At 34.9% G+C, this 17,168-nt stretch overlaps 1 protein-coding gene across 1 annotated transcript in view; it reads left to right on the top strand.

The window, feature by feature from the left end:
- Positions 1-17,168, top strand: part of FOXP2 (forkhead box P2) — a 579,029-nt gene that overhangs the window by 113,770 nt on the left and 448,091 nt on the right. Inside the window, exon 2 of the mRNA XM_054725917.1 lies at positions 12,517-12,607. The gene's annotated coding sequence lies outside the window, so the exon portion shown is untranslated. The remainder of the gene's footprint in view (positions 1-12,516; positions 12,608-17,168) is intronic.

Here is a 17,168-nt window from a genome sequence, read left to right as displayed (position 1 = left end):
CAGCTCGAGAAAAAAGCAAGTGAATGCAAAGGGTTAAAAAATAACATCACAGGTAAAAACAGTCAAATCCTTTTTACTAGGGCTGTGATCCTAGAACTATTGCCTCTGTTGTCCTTGAAACTGTTGTTTCTTTAGTGTGTACTGTTGGTGTCACCATTCACTTTGATGATTGGTAAAATCCCTACCTCTCATAGGTTTAAAAGAAGAAAATCAGTTTCAGATTACCAAGGTATCTACAGAAGACACAACTTCTATGGAAGGAGGTCACTTGTTTTTGGTACTGTGACTCTATGTCACTAGTACTCTTTTTAAAGAAAGAATTTAAATATAATATGTAGGTCTAATCAGGAATTCTATGTTGTATGTGTATGTGTGTGTGCATGCATGTGGGTGTGTGTTCTAGTATTTGTTTCTTGATATCCATTGCTTATAGATTAGTAGTGCTAAATTACAGGAGGCATGAAAAAGGTGAGGAAATAATTTTTTCTTTTATTGAGTATATATTTTGTTGAGTATATATTTTAAAGGACCCATGATCAACAATGGAGAAATACCTCTCCTTTATTTATTTATTTATTTATTTATTTGTTTGTTTATGTGAGGTAAAATCAGACTAATGATTTAGCATTGTGTAAAGACAACACTAGATCATTGAGATCATTGTGTTTGTCTGTATCTTCTTTTGTAGACATATAATTGACATACAACTCTTTACTTATATTTTAAGTAGCAGTCATAAAAGTTTGATTTCCTTAGGGCTAGCTGAACATTCCATAAAGATATTTTCTTTGTTTTAATTTTTTAAGTCATGTCATTTGCAACTGGATTTTCTAGATAAATAAACAAATAATGCATATTTTTATGTACCAGTTACTGAGAAGTTGCTGATAAAGAGTTTGATATAGTTTAGAGCTTAGGGTACAGCCAGACATGTAGCAGGAGACTAATATATAGTTGTAAATAAATGTAAATTGTTTACACCAGTGGTCGGCAAACCACGGCTCGTGAGCCACATGTGGCTCTTTGGCCCTTGAGTGTGGCTCTTCCACAAAATACCACGTGCGGGCACACACATACAGTGTGATTGAAACTTCATGGCCCATGCGCAGAAGTCGGTTTTCGGCCTGGGTGAGTCTATTTTGAAGAAGTGGCGTTAGAACACTCAAGGGGCCAAAGAGCCGCATGTGGCTCGCGAGCCGCGGTTTGCCAACCACTGGTTTAGACAGTAGTCATATTGTTGTTGGTCGAAAACAGGACTCTTCCATGGGATCAGGAGAAAAACATTTCAAGGATCCATGCACGGGGGATTGTGATGTGGATGTGGCAAAATGTTGTGATGTAATATCGAAAGAGTTCTCCTGGCTCCCAATGTCCTATATTACTCCCTCCTGCCATGGCAATAGTACAACCGTGTCTTCAACAAGGCCAAAGCAAAGGCCAGTGTCCAAAGTCTCCACTTCATATTCCCTCGGGTCCCACACAGTCTTCCAAAGACCTCAGGTGTCCTCTATACCTGCATGGTCACATGCCTCTGGGCAGGAGAAAACCTAAAGGAAAAGCTGAGTGCTCAGGTGCAGTCCTGAGCAAAAGAGAGAAGCTTCTTTGATCACCTGGAACTATGTGTTCTCAAGCTTGGGAGGAACCAGAAGCTTTTTCAAAATAACCAATCAGTGTCCCAAGCTTTCCTGGGCTTCTGCTGAGTCCAGTGACCCCTTTCCCAGGTTAGACTGACAAACCCTTATGGTCAGGCATGTCCCCATACCCCCCGCATGCCTCCCCCCGTGCCACTTTTACTTGATTGCATGTGCTTATCTCTCCCTGCTTCTGTCTCCCACACACACAGTTCCCTTAGAGCAGTGGTTCTCAACCTTTCTAATGCCGCGACCCTTTAATACAGTTCCTCATGTTGTGGTGACCCCCAACCATAAAATTATTTTCGTTGCTACTTCATAACTGTAATTTTGATACTGTTATGAATCGTAATGTAAATATCTGTGTTTTCTGATGGTCTTAGGCGACCCTGCTAGCAGTTCTCAACCTGTGGGCTGCGACCCACAGGTTGAGAACCGCTGCTGTAGAGGGACAATGCTGTGATTTCTTGGGGTGTAAAACTGTAGCTTCCTAGCTGAATATGTTCAGCTATGTCTGACTCTCCCTTGCTCTCTTTTCTTGCAATAACTAGCTGATGATGGTGACAATATTGTTGATATTTTAAATAGGGATACAAAGACAAGAAAATAATAATTTGTAATAAAAATAATTCTGAAAAGGAAAGTATTTTACATTTGTAATGAAATTTAAAATGCTTAATGAAAAAGTAAAAGTAAGAGTTAAGGATCTCCTCCTTATTTATCAGTATATACCACTAAATAAGTATATACTGTTAGTATAGACTATTCTTAGTTTATATTTGATACACAAATTACATGATCCTATTGTGCTTATTTCAAAATTTATATCATTAAATTATGATCCTACTAATATAAATTTCTTAATGAATTAATACAGTTTTTAACATGTATATTTTAAAGCCTCTTGATCTTTCTATTATTGTTCATCACGATCAACAAGAACATGCGCTTCAGAATTATGTTTCCCCTCACCAGTAGTAGGGATAAAATTAAGATTGTCCATCAGAGATTACTTCATTTTATAACTAGACCCATATGTTTTCAAAGTAATTATCTTTCATTTGTCCATCCATTTTCAGAGGAATATTTAGAGACCTTACTCTGTGGTAGGTACTTTTCTTGATTGTCATTTTTGTTTGTTTGTTTTGTTTTGTTTTGTTTTGTTACAATAGCTTAACCACATGCATGGCCTGAGGATAAGGACTGCTTCTGTGTTCAAATTTTGAAAAGAAAGAGAAAATATTCTTACCAGTCTGAATGCAAAGAAAGATAATTTGTAAAATTGAATTTTCAGGATTTTATTTAAAAGTCAACCAGAAAGTCCAATTATTTAGAACTATGCATTTTCTAAAGAAGAGATTTGAGGATGGCATCATTTGACAAGTGGTAGAGAAAACATGAAAAACCCAAGTCATCCAGGGTTATCAGACTCCTTATGTAGTTGGGGCTACATATCCCTCAAATGACTGGAAAATCCTGAACTGCCATTTACTAAATCTTTCTTAACATAGCTTAAAAGACTTTTCTTGATTTGGAGTTCTTTACATTGCCTGCCTCACATTTGTTTACATACTTGAATATGCTTATTTTGCTGAAAATAAAACTTCCTTTTCACCAAAAATAAGAAAGCAAAATGAGAAAATATAGAACCAAGGATTTTTTCTGAGGATCATAAATGTTGATCTGCTCTTAAACTTGGTAACTGTATTAGTAAAACCAACTATTGGTCAGCATTGGAGGAAGATGAGTTAATCATTTTTTTATATGAAGGAAGTATAAAGGGGGGGGATTACCAAAATAGGGAGGAATGAGTAAGAGAATAGAAGAGGAATAAGAAAGAAAACACATTTAAGTTTCATGCACTTTTTACTACAATGAAGAATGTGAAAGAAAATCAGACCTATGTGTCTGTATAATCTCAGTTGCTTAAACCTACTTTATTAATTCTAGTAGTAGCATTCTTGAAATTTTCTTTGCAATTTTTTCTTCTAATTTAATCTTATACTTTTAGTCAAAAACAACAATAAAAACTAAAGTGTTTTTATTATTTAATTTTTAATTTATCTTTATAGTTGAAAGTATTACAGACGTCCCCTTTTTCCCTCTATTGGCCCCCTCCACCCTACTCCCACCCTTCCCAGACCTTCACCAAACTATTGTCTGTGTCCATAGGATGTGCATACATGCATATAAGTTCTTTGGTTAATCTTTTCCCTCCTCACCTCCCCCCTTCCCTCTGAGATTCATCAGTCTGTTCTATGCTTCCATGTCTCTGGATCTGTTTTGCTTGTCAGTTTATTTTGTTCATTAGATTCCACATATCAGTGAGATCATATGATATTTGTCTTTCTCTGACTGTCTTATTTTGTTTAGCATAAAATATCCCTCCATGCTGTCTCAAAGAGTAAGAGATCCTTGCGTAACTTCAAGGGACTCAAAGAGAGCTTCAAGGGACTTAGTGAGACTTTTAAGGATCTTAGTGAGAATGTCAAAGACATGAAAAAGGACCATTCAGAAATTAAGCAAACACTAACTGAAATAAAGAATAAATTACAGGGATGCAACACTAGTGTACAGGATTCCGATAATCAATTCAACTATTTGAAATATGAGGAAGCAAAAAACACCCAATCAGAAGATCAAAAAGAAAAAGAATCCAAACATATGAAGATAGTGTAAGGAGCCTCTGGGACAACTTCAAACATACCAACATTTACATTATGGGGGTGCCAAAAGCAGAAGAGAGAGAGCAATATATTGAAAATCTGTTTGAAGAAATAATGACAGAAAAGTTCCCCTATCAGGAGAAAGAAATAGACTTACAAGTCCAGGAAGCACAGAGAGTCCTAAACAAGAGGAACCCAGAAAGGACTACACCAAGGCACATCATAATTAAAATGCCAAGAGTTAAAGAAAAATAGATAATCTTAAAAGCAGCAGGAGAAAAGAAGTTAGCTACCTACAAGGAACGGTTCTACCCATAGGACTGTCAACTGATTTCTCAACATAAACTTTGCAGGCCAGAAGGGAGTGGCAAGAATTATTCAAAGTGATAAATAGTAAAGACTTACAATTAAGATTACTCTACCCAGCAAAGCTATCATTTAAAATTGAAGGTCAGATAAAAAGCTTCACAGACAAGAAAAAGGTAAAGGAATTCATCACCACCATACCAGTAATACATGAAATGTTATTCATGTACTACATGAAGGATATTCTTTAAGAAGAAGAAAAAGATAAAAAAAATACGTGAACATTACAATCGCAATAAATACATACATACCAACAATTGAATTTATAAGTGAAAATAAACAAGAAAGCTAATGAACAAAATAAACTAGTGAATAAAATAGAATGAGAAACATGGAACAGACTGACGAATCTGAGAGAGAAGGAGAGTGGTGGCAGGAAGAGATTAAACAAAGATCTTATATGCATATATGCATTTTCTGTGGACACAGTCAATAAGGTGATGAAGGTCTGTGGCAGGGTGGGAACCTGGTGGAGAGGAGCAATTTTGAGTTTCCTCAAAAAATTAAACATGGAACCACCATTTTACCCAGTGATCCCACTCCTAGGAAAACATCCTAAGAATCCAGAAACACCAGTCATAAAGAATATATGCACCCCTATGTTCATAGCAGCATTATTTACAATAGCCATTATCTAGAAACAGTTCAAGTGTCCTTCAGTAGGTGAGTGGATAAAAAAAGCTGTGATATGTTGTTTACCAATGGAATATTATGAAACTGTAAAAAAGAAGGAAATCTTACCTTTTGTGTTGTATAGATGGACCTGGAGTTTATTATGCTAAGAGAAATAAGCCAGCCCAAAAAAGATAAATACCATATGATCTCACTTATGTGTGGATGCTAATGAACAAAATAAACTGATGAACAAAAAAGAACCAGAGGCAAGGGTACAAGGAACAGACTGAAATATTCCACAGGGGAGGTGAAGGGATTAGCTAGAGAACATATATGCAGAGCCACTGGACACAGGCAACAGTATGGTAAAAGTCAGGGGAGGGATAGAGCTGGATGGAGGTGAGCAAAAGAGGGGGAAGGAATGTGGGGCATTGGTAATTATGTCAACAATTTTAAAAACTGTATTTAAAATATTAGTGTAATTTTTACTTTTGAATATCAATTACACATTATGACCTATGTAACAATCTATTTTATTTATTTCAAACTAGACACCCGGTGTATGAATTCGTGCACCAGTGGGGTCCCTTGGCCTGGCTTGCGGTATCGAGCCAAAACAGGCTCTCCAACATCCCCTGAGGGGTCCTGGATTTCAAGAGGGTGCAGGCCAGGCCGAGGGACCCCACTTGTGCATGATTGGGGCCGGGGAGGGACCGCCGGAGGCCTCCAGGCCATGTCCAGCCCATCTCACTGAGTCCCAATCAGCCAGACCCCAGCAGCAAGCTCACCTACTGGTCGGAGCATCTTCCCCCTGGTGGTTGGTGCACATCATAGTGACTGGTCGACAGGTCGACTGTCTGCCCCCTGGTGGTCACAGCAAGAGGTTGAGCAGCCTTAGCATATCATTAGCATATTATGCGTTGATTGGTTGAACAGCCTACCAGACGACTGAATACTTAGCATATTAGGCTTTTATTATTTAGAATTTTCAGTACATTCCTTCAAATCTTGAGATTAATTTTGTATTATGCTATTTTGCATTAGAAGTGAATAGATACCTATTTTACAAGTAAGCTTTATATTGTGTAATTTTTTTCTTTTTGGTTTTAAAAAAACAATTAAAATGATAGTATTTCTTTTAGAACATATCTCCAGTTTTGTTAACTAGAAGATAGTAGAGTAGCCCTGGCTGGTTCTAAGTGGTTAGAGTGTTGGCCGGCAGACCGAAGGGTCACAGGTTTGATTCCTGGGTTGCAAGTGTGATCCCCCTCCCTGGTTGGGGCGCATGAGGAAAACAACCAATCAGTGTCTCTCTCACATTGATGTCTCTCTCTCTCTCTCTCTCTCTCTCTCTCTCTCTCTCTCTCTCTCTCCGTGCCCTTCCATTCTCTCTAAAAGTCAATGGAAAAAAATCAAAATATCCTGGGTTAGGATTAGCAAAACACACACACACACACACACACACACACACACACACACAATAGTAAAGTAGAATGTATTAGCAAAGAGGTCCAAGTAACATATTAGAAAACTTAATATTTTTTTTAGTATCAAGAAGTTCATAGAAATACATACATATGTACATACATACAATAAAACTAAACCACCTAGCAGTTGTTCATTTTATATAATACATTTCTTGAAAGAAGACAGGTCAAACTCTGGTAATATCAATGATGCTTTCCTCCCTACCATATTAAACCTTAAATAAATGTGTAAGCCAATTTAAAAGGTCAGAAGTAATTGAGAAAGGGAGTTCTTGTAAATGTGAACTGCATAGAGGTCCTTCTTTTATCCGGAAAGTATTTGGCTGTCTTGGCTTATATTGGGTGCTGCCCATATATACAAAGACATACAATGTTTCTCAGCAGACTGGGGTATCATCCCTTCTATATTCCTTATTATACTTCACACTCCATGAGAGCAGATATATGGCTTTATCTCAGAGTCTGGATAATGCCGGGAATAGTCAGCAACCACTCGACATATTGGCATGTGTATAGTATATGTAAGAAAATTCTCATTAGCTTCTCTACTGCTGGTTTTGTGTTTTCCAGTTGATTTTATTTTCCTTTAATGGCTTAAGTTTTTGTTGTTTTGATAGAGTTTTATTTTGTTGTTGTATAATTAACTGATCATTTGGTTCTTAAGTGATCATTTGGTATATAATTAAATGATCATTATGATCACTGTGATCAGTAATCTCTTTTTTTTCTTTCTTGAACTTTGTTACAAAAATAATACTTACTTATTTAAATAAAAATTTGTATGTTAAAGTGGTGAAATGTTCTTTCTTTATTTTTATAGTTAGTGTCTTGAAATTTCTTTTATATTTAAATTTGACTTTTATTCAAGAAATACATGCACAGAGCTAAAAAATCAAATGAAACAAATGCTTACTATAATGAAAAATAGCAATTCTCTGTCTTGTACCTTCCCACCCCAATCCAACTACACAGAGACAACAAACGTTTGGTGTTTACATCCTTAATTTTAAATTATATGTTTATTTTTATTTCTTCACTTATCAATTTTCAACCTTAATTTTGAGTAATGAAAATGGGAGAGAAAGACATATAAATAAAAACTTGACATAATATCTAAGCTAATATATACTACAGTAGAGTTCTGCATAGGTTTTCTTTGTGTTTATAAAGAACAGGTAAAATATTAGATCTTCCAAATTGGTTTTAAGTCTGTATTGTGTAAGCTTCCATTAGCACTAAACAAGATAGTGTTCATTCATCTTTTTGTATCCTTGTCAACACTGGCAGAATTCAGAAATCAAATTTATGCTATGCTGATAACATAAAGTGTTATCTCATTGGTTTTTTAATATGCATTTTTCTGGCAACTAATGATTTTGAGCATTTTAAAATATACTCAACTAGAGACAAAAATTCTTGCACCCAGAGTGGGGAGAGGTCCCTCAGCCTGGCCTGCACCTTGTCACAGTCTGGGAGTTCTCAGGGGATGTCCAACTGATGGCTTAGGCCCACTTCCAGAACAGGCCTAACCCACAGTCTGGCCTCCCTCTGCGGGAGGTGACTGGGTAGGCCTATCAGGAGACAGTGCTGGCCGGCAAGTGGCTGACCCCACCCCCCTCCATCGCCACTCTGCCGCAGCTGGTCGCTACCATCCCCCCCCCCCAATCTCTGTCCCCTCCCTCTGTCTGCTGGCACACGCCTTGGCTGGCCTGGCACTGCCTGTTCAACAAACTCGCCCTCCACTGACCGGTCATTCCACTGTTTGGTTATTTGCATATTACACTTTTATTATATAGGATAGCTCTTCTGGCTTCTCCTTCTGAGAAACTGTCTTTTCAGGTTTTTTGCTCACTTTTCTATTAGCTTCTTCTTAGTATATATTCTAATATTAACTGCTTATTAGTTTTAGGCATTTTCTCAGTTTGTCTATGAAATTTATCTATGCCTATTCTTCACTGAAAAATTCTTATTTTATGAAGCAACATTCATCAATTTTATGCTTTATTATTTATATTTTTAAAGTCTTATTTCAGAATCATTTTTTTACTTTTAAGTCTCAAAAATAGTCACCTACTTTTTTTAAAAAATTAGCTTTGAAAATATAACTCTCATGTTGTCCCAAAGCTCCCTTAGACTCTCCTCCTGCTTTTTAATTTTTTTTCCATTTGCTGCTCTGAATGATTTTTTTTTTTTGCTACCTAGTCTTCTAATTTGGTCTTCAGCTTCATCTAGTCTTCTATTGAATCCTTCTAGAGTCTTATTTACTTCAGCTATGTCATTAATCATTTCCAATGAATTCTTATTTATTGTTACTTTATTTTTATTCTTTCCACATTGTTGTAGCTCTCATTAAGTCCCTTATAATTCTCATTAAGTTGCTTGTAGTTCTCACTGAGTTGTTTGAGCACCCTTATTACCATTACTTTGAATTATTTACCTGATAAATTGCCTGTCTCCATTTCATTTAGTTCATTTTATGGTGATTCCTCATTTTATTTCATTTGGGGTTGTTTCTTTGTCTCCCCATTTTTCTGTCCCTTTATATTTGTTTTTATGTATCAGATCAAACTGCTATGCCTCCCAGACTTTATAGGGTAGTCTTATGTAGTAGGTGCTTTGTGGGACCTAGTGGTGCAATCTCTTATATCTCCTGAGCTGGGTGCTCTAGGAAATCTCCTTGCTTGGATTCTCCTGTTGTAGTTCAGTCTTGAGTGTCATTGTCCCATTCATGGATGGAGTCTCCTCTTAGGCTGGCTGACCATGTGGCTCACTCCCAACCACGTCACAGGAACTATTGTGGAGATACTGACAGAACAGAACAAAATACAACACAACTAAACACAAAACAAAAGAGAAAAACAAAAACAAAAACATACACAGACCCTTACAGCAACAACAAAAGCAACCACCAGAGAAGAGAGAATTAGGAAAGAGAAAAGAGAGCAAGAATGATAGAAGACAATAAAGAAATTAAAATACAAGGAGAAAAATAACAAAACAGACCAAAAAATCACAAACAAAAAAGGGGGGAGGATAAAAAGGAATATGTGTGTGCAGAGCTGAAATAAAGGAAATAAGAATAAAGAATTAGGGGAATAAGGAAAGGAAAACTGTTTAAAATAAAGGAGGAAGAAAAAATTTTGAAAAGGATAATAGTAAACAGATAGACCCAAAATAAGAAAAAGAAAAAAAGACAAGAAAGCAGTAGAAAAAGAAAAGAGGGGGGAAAAATGAGCAGGAAAGAGAAGAGGAAAATTAGATATAGGAACAAAATTATAGAAACTAGAATAATAACAAATCAATAAAGCATATAGATACAGAAGATAAATAAAAAAGGGGGAAAAGAAAGGAAAGAGAAAGGATAAAAAAAGAGAGAGAAAAAGTGAAGGGGTGCTCCACATTAAAACTCTTTAATCTCATTGGAATTAAATTTGTATAAGAAGCTAGTTTTATTTTTTGTCATATTCCAAGACAATTGTTCTTTCTCCATACAATGAGTGAACACCAACCTTTTCTTTTACTTGGTGATATTTCCCTTACTATATATAGCTCGTTGATATGTGGATTTACCTCTGATCTCTATATTCCTGCACCCACACTGGCAACCTAATAGTTGGAATGGTTGATTCCTTCTCTTTACACTTTTTAAATTTTATTTTGATATTGGAGGCCCAGTGCACGAATTTGTGCACCAGTGGTATCCCTTGGCCTGGCCTGCTGGATCAGGCTGAAACTGGCTCTCTGATATTCCCCAAAGGGTCCTGGATTGCAAGAGGGTGCAGGCCAGGCCAAGCGACTCCGCCAGAGCATGATCAGGGCCAGGGAGGGACGTGGGAAGGCTCCAGGGCATGCCCAGCCCTTCTCACTCAGTCCTGATCAGCCGGATCTCAACAGCAAGCTAACCTACTGGTCAGAGTGTCTGACCCCTGTTGGTCAGTGCACATCATAGCAAGTGGTTGAGTGGCCTTAGCATATCATTAGCATATTACGCTTTGATTGATAGAAAGGATGATGGGACGACCAGACACTTAACATATTAGGCTTTTATTATATAGGATAAATGTACTTTTATAGCATATGCTTTTAAAACTGGTTTTGTGATTATTTTTAGACATATAATTTATAGAAAAATTAAGAGAAACTTAGGGAAATTATATCCATGAATATGGGAATAATTTAGGAAAAGTTATATTCAGGAATAGGGGTAAAGAAAAACAAGCCATATTGAGTTAGGAAATAATTTAGACTGCCACATGTTAATAAGATCTCTGTTTCTTTTGGTTTTATATAGCAGGCAGGAAATAATTATGGACAATAATTAACACAAAGGAGCCTGCTCATGTGCAAAACTTTATTATTGAGTGTAGTAGTTAGGTATTTATGAGTAAATTGCCATGATTTATGACAACATCCAAGAAAAATCCACCTAAATCGTGTTTTTAAAAAAAGATAAATATAACTACAGAGGCACTAGACAAAGACTGCTACAATGTAATAGAATTTGAATTACTGTAATTTCTGTGTTTGAATTACCCTAATACTATGATTAACTAAAATAATGGTTTTGAGTTATGCTTTGTTGAATACTTAAGGCTTTTTGAAATACCCCCAAAGTATCTGGGGAAATAATAGTAATGAGACTGAGTATTTGGGTTGCGGACTCAACCAGAATGCTTGATTTTTATCTGTTTAAATAGTCTACCCTTCAGTAAGATTTTATTGGAAGATAGGAGTTTTAGCCAAAAATGTTTGGAAATAATTTAAATAAAGTTAGTGAAATGTCTAAATGTTAAACAAAGATGGCATATGATGACATTTATCTTTTTAATGCTTATGGCAGATATTGCTAATTGAACACAATATTCTTTCCTGCTGCAGATTCAGATTTAGTCTCCATACTGCTTTCCATATGGTCACTACCAATCAATTACAATAGGTGTGTGAGTCAAAACCCATTTACATCTATACAATGCTAACTCCTATAATTTTATTGGACCTTCAGAACACTTATTTTAGCCTAAGAAAGGTATGAGTTGAATCATTCAGTTTAAAGAAGGAAGAGGCAGGGAGAGTGGTTAAATAGGAAATGGATCTGGAATATATAAATTCTAATAAGTATTAAGGTGATAATGCTTACATTTTGATTATAAGAAGAAAATGCTCACTACCAGTTTGTTAATTGTGTAAAGGCCTACAAAGCTCATTAAGTGTGGTTTTAAAGGCAATAGAAATCAATCATGTTTTCAATTGATAAACTTGAGACATAAATAATTTTATTATATACATTTAAAATTTTTAAATTAAATTTATTGAAATGACATTGGTTAATAAGATCATACACATTTCATGTGTACATTTCTGTGATACATGATCTGTATGTTGCATTGTATGCCCTCTACCCAAAGTCAAATCAACTTCTGTCATCATACATTTAAAATTTTATCACCAAAAATTCAAACTTTCCAAATCAGTGTAAGAGAAGGAAATAAAATCTGCATCTCTTGGAAATGCATCTCATGTTGTCTCCATGGTCCTTAGTTTGTACCAAACAATGGATTTAAAGTTCTTCAAATTAAAATGTACAAAAGCATTTCATACATGCTTGAAGATTCACAAAGTAATGAATGCATTAACAATTATCTTTATTTGAGGTTGACTATGTTTTATGTTCTATGAAGTCATTGAACTAATTATGACATAAATTAAATTTAATTTTTAAAGCAGTAACAATTATTTTGTCTCTGTTAACAGGGCTATTCTAATGTGATGCTGGGATTGGATTTACGTAGGATAGCATATCAAGGTTGACCTAGAAGTCTTATAGAAGATCTGGACAAAATAGGTAAGTGTTTTTTGGTAATAATTCTCTTTTGTTCATTGTGTTGAATTCTGTTTTTTTGTGTTTTTTATTCTAATTTGTTTTATTCTTTAATTTTTTTGGTTAAGTATCTTTACCCAAAGGTTTAAAAAAGTTATCAGTGAACGATTTCAAGTACGGCAATAGGAATATTTACCACTGTGTCTTTTTTTGGACTTCCCATTTCACGCCTCATTGTGCTCTCTCTCACTATTAAACTTAGTCTCACTGTTTTAAAAATCAACATAAATTGAGGCAGAATGTGAATTTGGTTTTGAAATAATTAGGCAAGAAAAGCACTTGGAGTATTTTCTGTCACCATTATGCTGGCCTTTTATTCAGATGCTTTTAGTGTTATTTTATTAAGATTTGGTTGATATTGAAGCTTTGAGGGCATCTGGAAATGTCCAAAAATAAAGTGATTAGCAAACTTGAAATATTTTTTGGGGGGAGTTTGATTTTTCTTATGAACTTTTTGAGACCCAGCAAGTCACTCTTTAGAAAGGATTTGTTGTCCAGGCTGGTGTGGCTCAGTTGATTGAGCATTGTCCCATGTACATAGGCGTCGCTGGTTTGATTCCTGGTTGTGGGCTTGATCCCCAGTAGGGGGTGTGCAGGAGGCAACCAATGGATGGTTCTTTCTCATTGATGTTTCCCTCTCTCCCTCTCCCTTTCTCTCTCTCCCTAAAAAAAAAATATTAATAAAAATGTATTTTTTAATTATTTTTTAAAAATTAAATTTATTGGGGTGAAATGGTTAAGATTATATAGGTTCAAGTATACAATTCTATGATACATGATCTGTATATTTCATTGTGTGTCCACTACCCAAAGTCAAATATTTTTCTGTCACTATATATATATATATATATATATATATATATATATATATATATTTGACTGCCTTTATTCTTTACTACTTCTCCCACACCCCAACCCTCTGGTAACCAACATAATGTTATCTGTGTCTATGAATTCTTCTTTGTTTATTTGTTGTTTTCTTTTTAATGTTGCACTTCTTCAAATCTAATGGCAGTTTTCCTTGGTATCTATATCAAGTTAGAGAACTTTAAATCCATTGTTTGGTCCAAAGCAAGGACCACAAAGACCATGTGTGATGCATTTCCAAGAGATGCAGTTTTTATTTCCCATTATTACTCAATATATAATGTTTCTGTAATATTAGTTTTTTATGTCGTTGTTGAACTGTGGTATCAATCAAGCAGTATGTCATAGGTGGCCAAATATGTAATAATATAATTTCAAAAAGAAAACAAAAATAATTTTGGGTGAGGAGTTTATATCACTTATCTTCACAGATTTTACTTCTCAAAAGAAGGAAACCATGCTGCCCTGGCTTCTTCAGAATTTTTTTTTTCTTGTCCCTCCCACTCCACTCCACCTGAGGCTCTTTTAGCAAGGAGTTTTACCATCCGTGTAAGACTGTCCTCATGATCGTCACTGTTCTGCCTACATTGTTCCACCCTTTTCTAAAATTTCCATCTCTTCCCTGAAAGATTTTTATCAATGAGCTAGAATTATACAGTCAAATATTTTTCAAGTAGTTTACCTATTAATTTGCCTGTGTACTTTTTCCTGTTTTGGACCAACTTTATTATTTTGCCAAATATGCAAACAAATTGATTCCATATTAATTTACGTTTTTAGAGCATGTTGGCATATTTTTACTTCATTTTATTCTTTTATTTAAACTCAATTTTATTCTGGCATTGCTTATGGTGTAAGTAAGGCTGACATTATTATCCTTTGTTTAGGATGTGGAGAGACTAAAAGAAAATTTAAACGATTTTGGAAAAGTATAACTTGTTATGATTTTACAATTAATACTAAAGAATTAGGTATTATTAGAACCCATGTGTGCTAACGCTTAGTCTTTTTCTTCTAGGTTATGTACATAATTTATGCTTACTATAGATAATGGTTAGGTGATATATTCTATCTTTGTGAGGCATTTTAATATTTAAATTTTCATTTTTGGAGTAATAGGACATTTGCTTTAATAATAGCGGGGAGGGGGTTAAATTTATTAGCTGGAGTTACCTGACAATGAACATCATGAAACTTTGAAAGAAAAAATTTAAGGAAATAAATGATTTTTATAAAATAAAGACACTTCTTCCCAAAAGGGAACATAATTATGTTGGAAGTTAGTCCTCAGAACTGCTTCTGGGTTGCTAATTATACTTTTTCTAGTCAGATGCTTATAATAGCAGTTTTTTAATATTTTTAAATGAAGTCCAACCACATATAGGTGTAAATAATGTATGTGCATAATGCCAATGGTTCATCTTAATAGAAAAATGCATTCTGAAAAAGTGCTTTTTTCTTGGAAATATATAGAATTATGAACCCTACAACTGGAGGTATTACGATAAGAAAAGAATAAAATTATGTTTAGAAGCAACGATTTGAGAGTCAGGTAGACAAGGGTTTGCATTCCTGCAGTCAGTTGTTAGTTTTTATTTAATAAACTTTGGTTAATTTACTAAAAGAAATGTACCTCAGTTTTCAAATAGTAGAATGAAAGACAGATGTAACTGTTTGGATTGTAAGAAGTTAGCACTTGATACATAGCTATTTTCAACAAATATTAGTTTTCTTCTTCCCTGTCTACTCCTCTGTTTTCTTACCCCAAAATCCCTAAGGAATACTAGGTGGGATCTTCCTATTTTCCAACAATTTGTTTTGTATTATCCTCATTTTATCTCTCAGAGCAGGTACATAACCTGCCCTAAGTTATACTTCTAAATTGTGAGCTAAAATGTTTCATAAAACACAACTGAGAATGTGTATATGGGTAAACGAGTAGTTGGGTGAGTGTGTGTGTGTGTGTGTGTGTGTGTGTGTTTTACTTCATAATATTTGCAATTTTTTGTTTCCATTGTAAGAGTATTAAATCAAATAAAATATTCATTTTAGTTATTTCAATGGAGTAGAAAAAACTTTATTCACATACTTATAAGAACTGTTATGTTTCATAACTAATTCATTAAAAATTAGGCATCATACATGATAAAATATTTGCTGTAATTTTTAAGTTACTGTAAAGTAAATGAACTATATAGAAAGCTGTTTGGCTGAGGGGGACTGTGTCAGCGATTCAAATACTTGATGTGCTGACATTCTTGGGAAAAAGCAGAGTAAACAAGACTGCAAAGAGAGAGGCTCTGGTGTATAGCTTTGAGAATGCCGGCTTGAAAATCAGTTTGCCTAGGATTGAGTTATGGTTGCAAAATAAGACTACCATATGTGAAACTTTGAACAAATAATTTCTACTCTCTAATCCTTAATTTCTGAATCTAGAAAATAGATCTGATAGTATCCACTATACAGAGCTGATCTTAGAACCACAGAGCATAGTAAGCATTTAAAAAAAAAGTTTGTTGTTTCGTTCCCTATTTTATTAGTTTCAAAGTTTGACTGTATTATACAGGCCACCAGGCAAATATCCTCTATAACATTCTACTTTGGTCCAATAAATGGAAAAATGAGTTAATTCTGTAAATGTGCTTGTTCTCTGTGTTTTGGTTAGGAAATGTATTAGTTTTCTACTGCTATGAAACATATTTTAAAGCTTAAAACAAGATACGTTATTATCTCCCAGTTTCCACAGGTCAGGAGAAAAGGCAGGGCTTAGCTCAGGGTCTCACAAGACTGTAATTAAAATATGGACTAGACTGCATTTTGTTCGGAGAGCAGGGTCCTCTTCCAAATTCACTGGGTTTGGGCAGAATTTAGTTCATTGTAATTGTAGGATTGCAAACCTCAGTTCCTAGAGGCTCCATGTTTCCCATCCAAGTGGCCCTCCTCATATGCAGTTCATATCATAGCAACTTGCTTCTTTACCACCAGCCGAAGAGTCTCTATGTTATGCTTGTTATGCTAGCAAGATAGAGCCATGTATGTATGTAATGCATATATATAATATATATATATATATACATATATATATATATATGTATATATATATGTGTATATATATATATATATATATAGCATGTATATAGAATGTGGATATGTGTATTAACATAATCATTGAAGTGACATTTCATAACATTTTTCATATTCTATTGGTTAGAAGCAAGTCATAGCCCTGCCCACAAAGAATGGGAGGGCGTGAGTATTGGGGCCACCCTAGAGTCTGTCTGCCACACCACTTTAAATTTCTTGATTTAAAATTCATATAACATATTATTTTAGAATTTTAAGTTATTTAGTATTTGATTAAAAGGAATGTTGCCACAAATTGTAAAATTTTATTCTCTGTTAGGCTTTTAGTAACTCCCAATAGGCCATTTTTCTCTTCCTAATATACATCCATTATTTTAAGCTGGCTTACCACCAGACTAAAGACAACCTAACCTGATGTGTAATACTCTCCAGAACCAGACAAACCTAAATAGCCAACCCCTTTTCCCCATTATTCTGATATGTACACATCGAGCTACATGTCTACATCTTTGCCAATGCACATCTTATTGTTTCTCTTTTTTCCATCTCTTTGAAGCACATTTGCATTTTTAGC

This window comes from Eptesicus fuscus, chromosome 14 (genome assembly GCF_027574615.1).
Source record: "Eptesicus fuscus isolate TK198812 chromosome 14, DD_ASM_mEF_20220401, whole genome shotgun sequence".
In the NCBI taxonomy this organism is placed as follows: domain Eukaryota; kingdom Metazoa; phylum Chordata; class Mammalia; order Chiroptera; family Vespertilionidae; genus Eptesicus; species Eptesicus fuscus.
The sequence above is the reverse complement of the archived record's forward strand: the minus strand, read 5'-3'. Positions and strand labels throughout refer to the sequence as shown.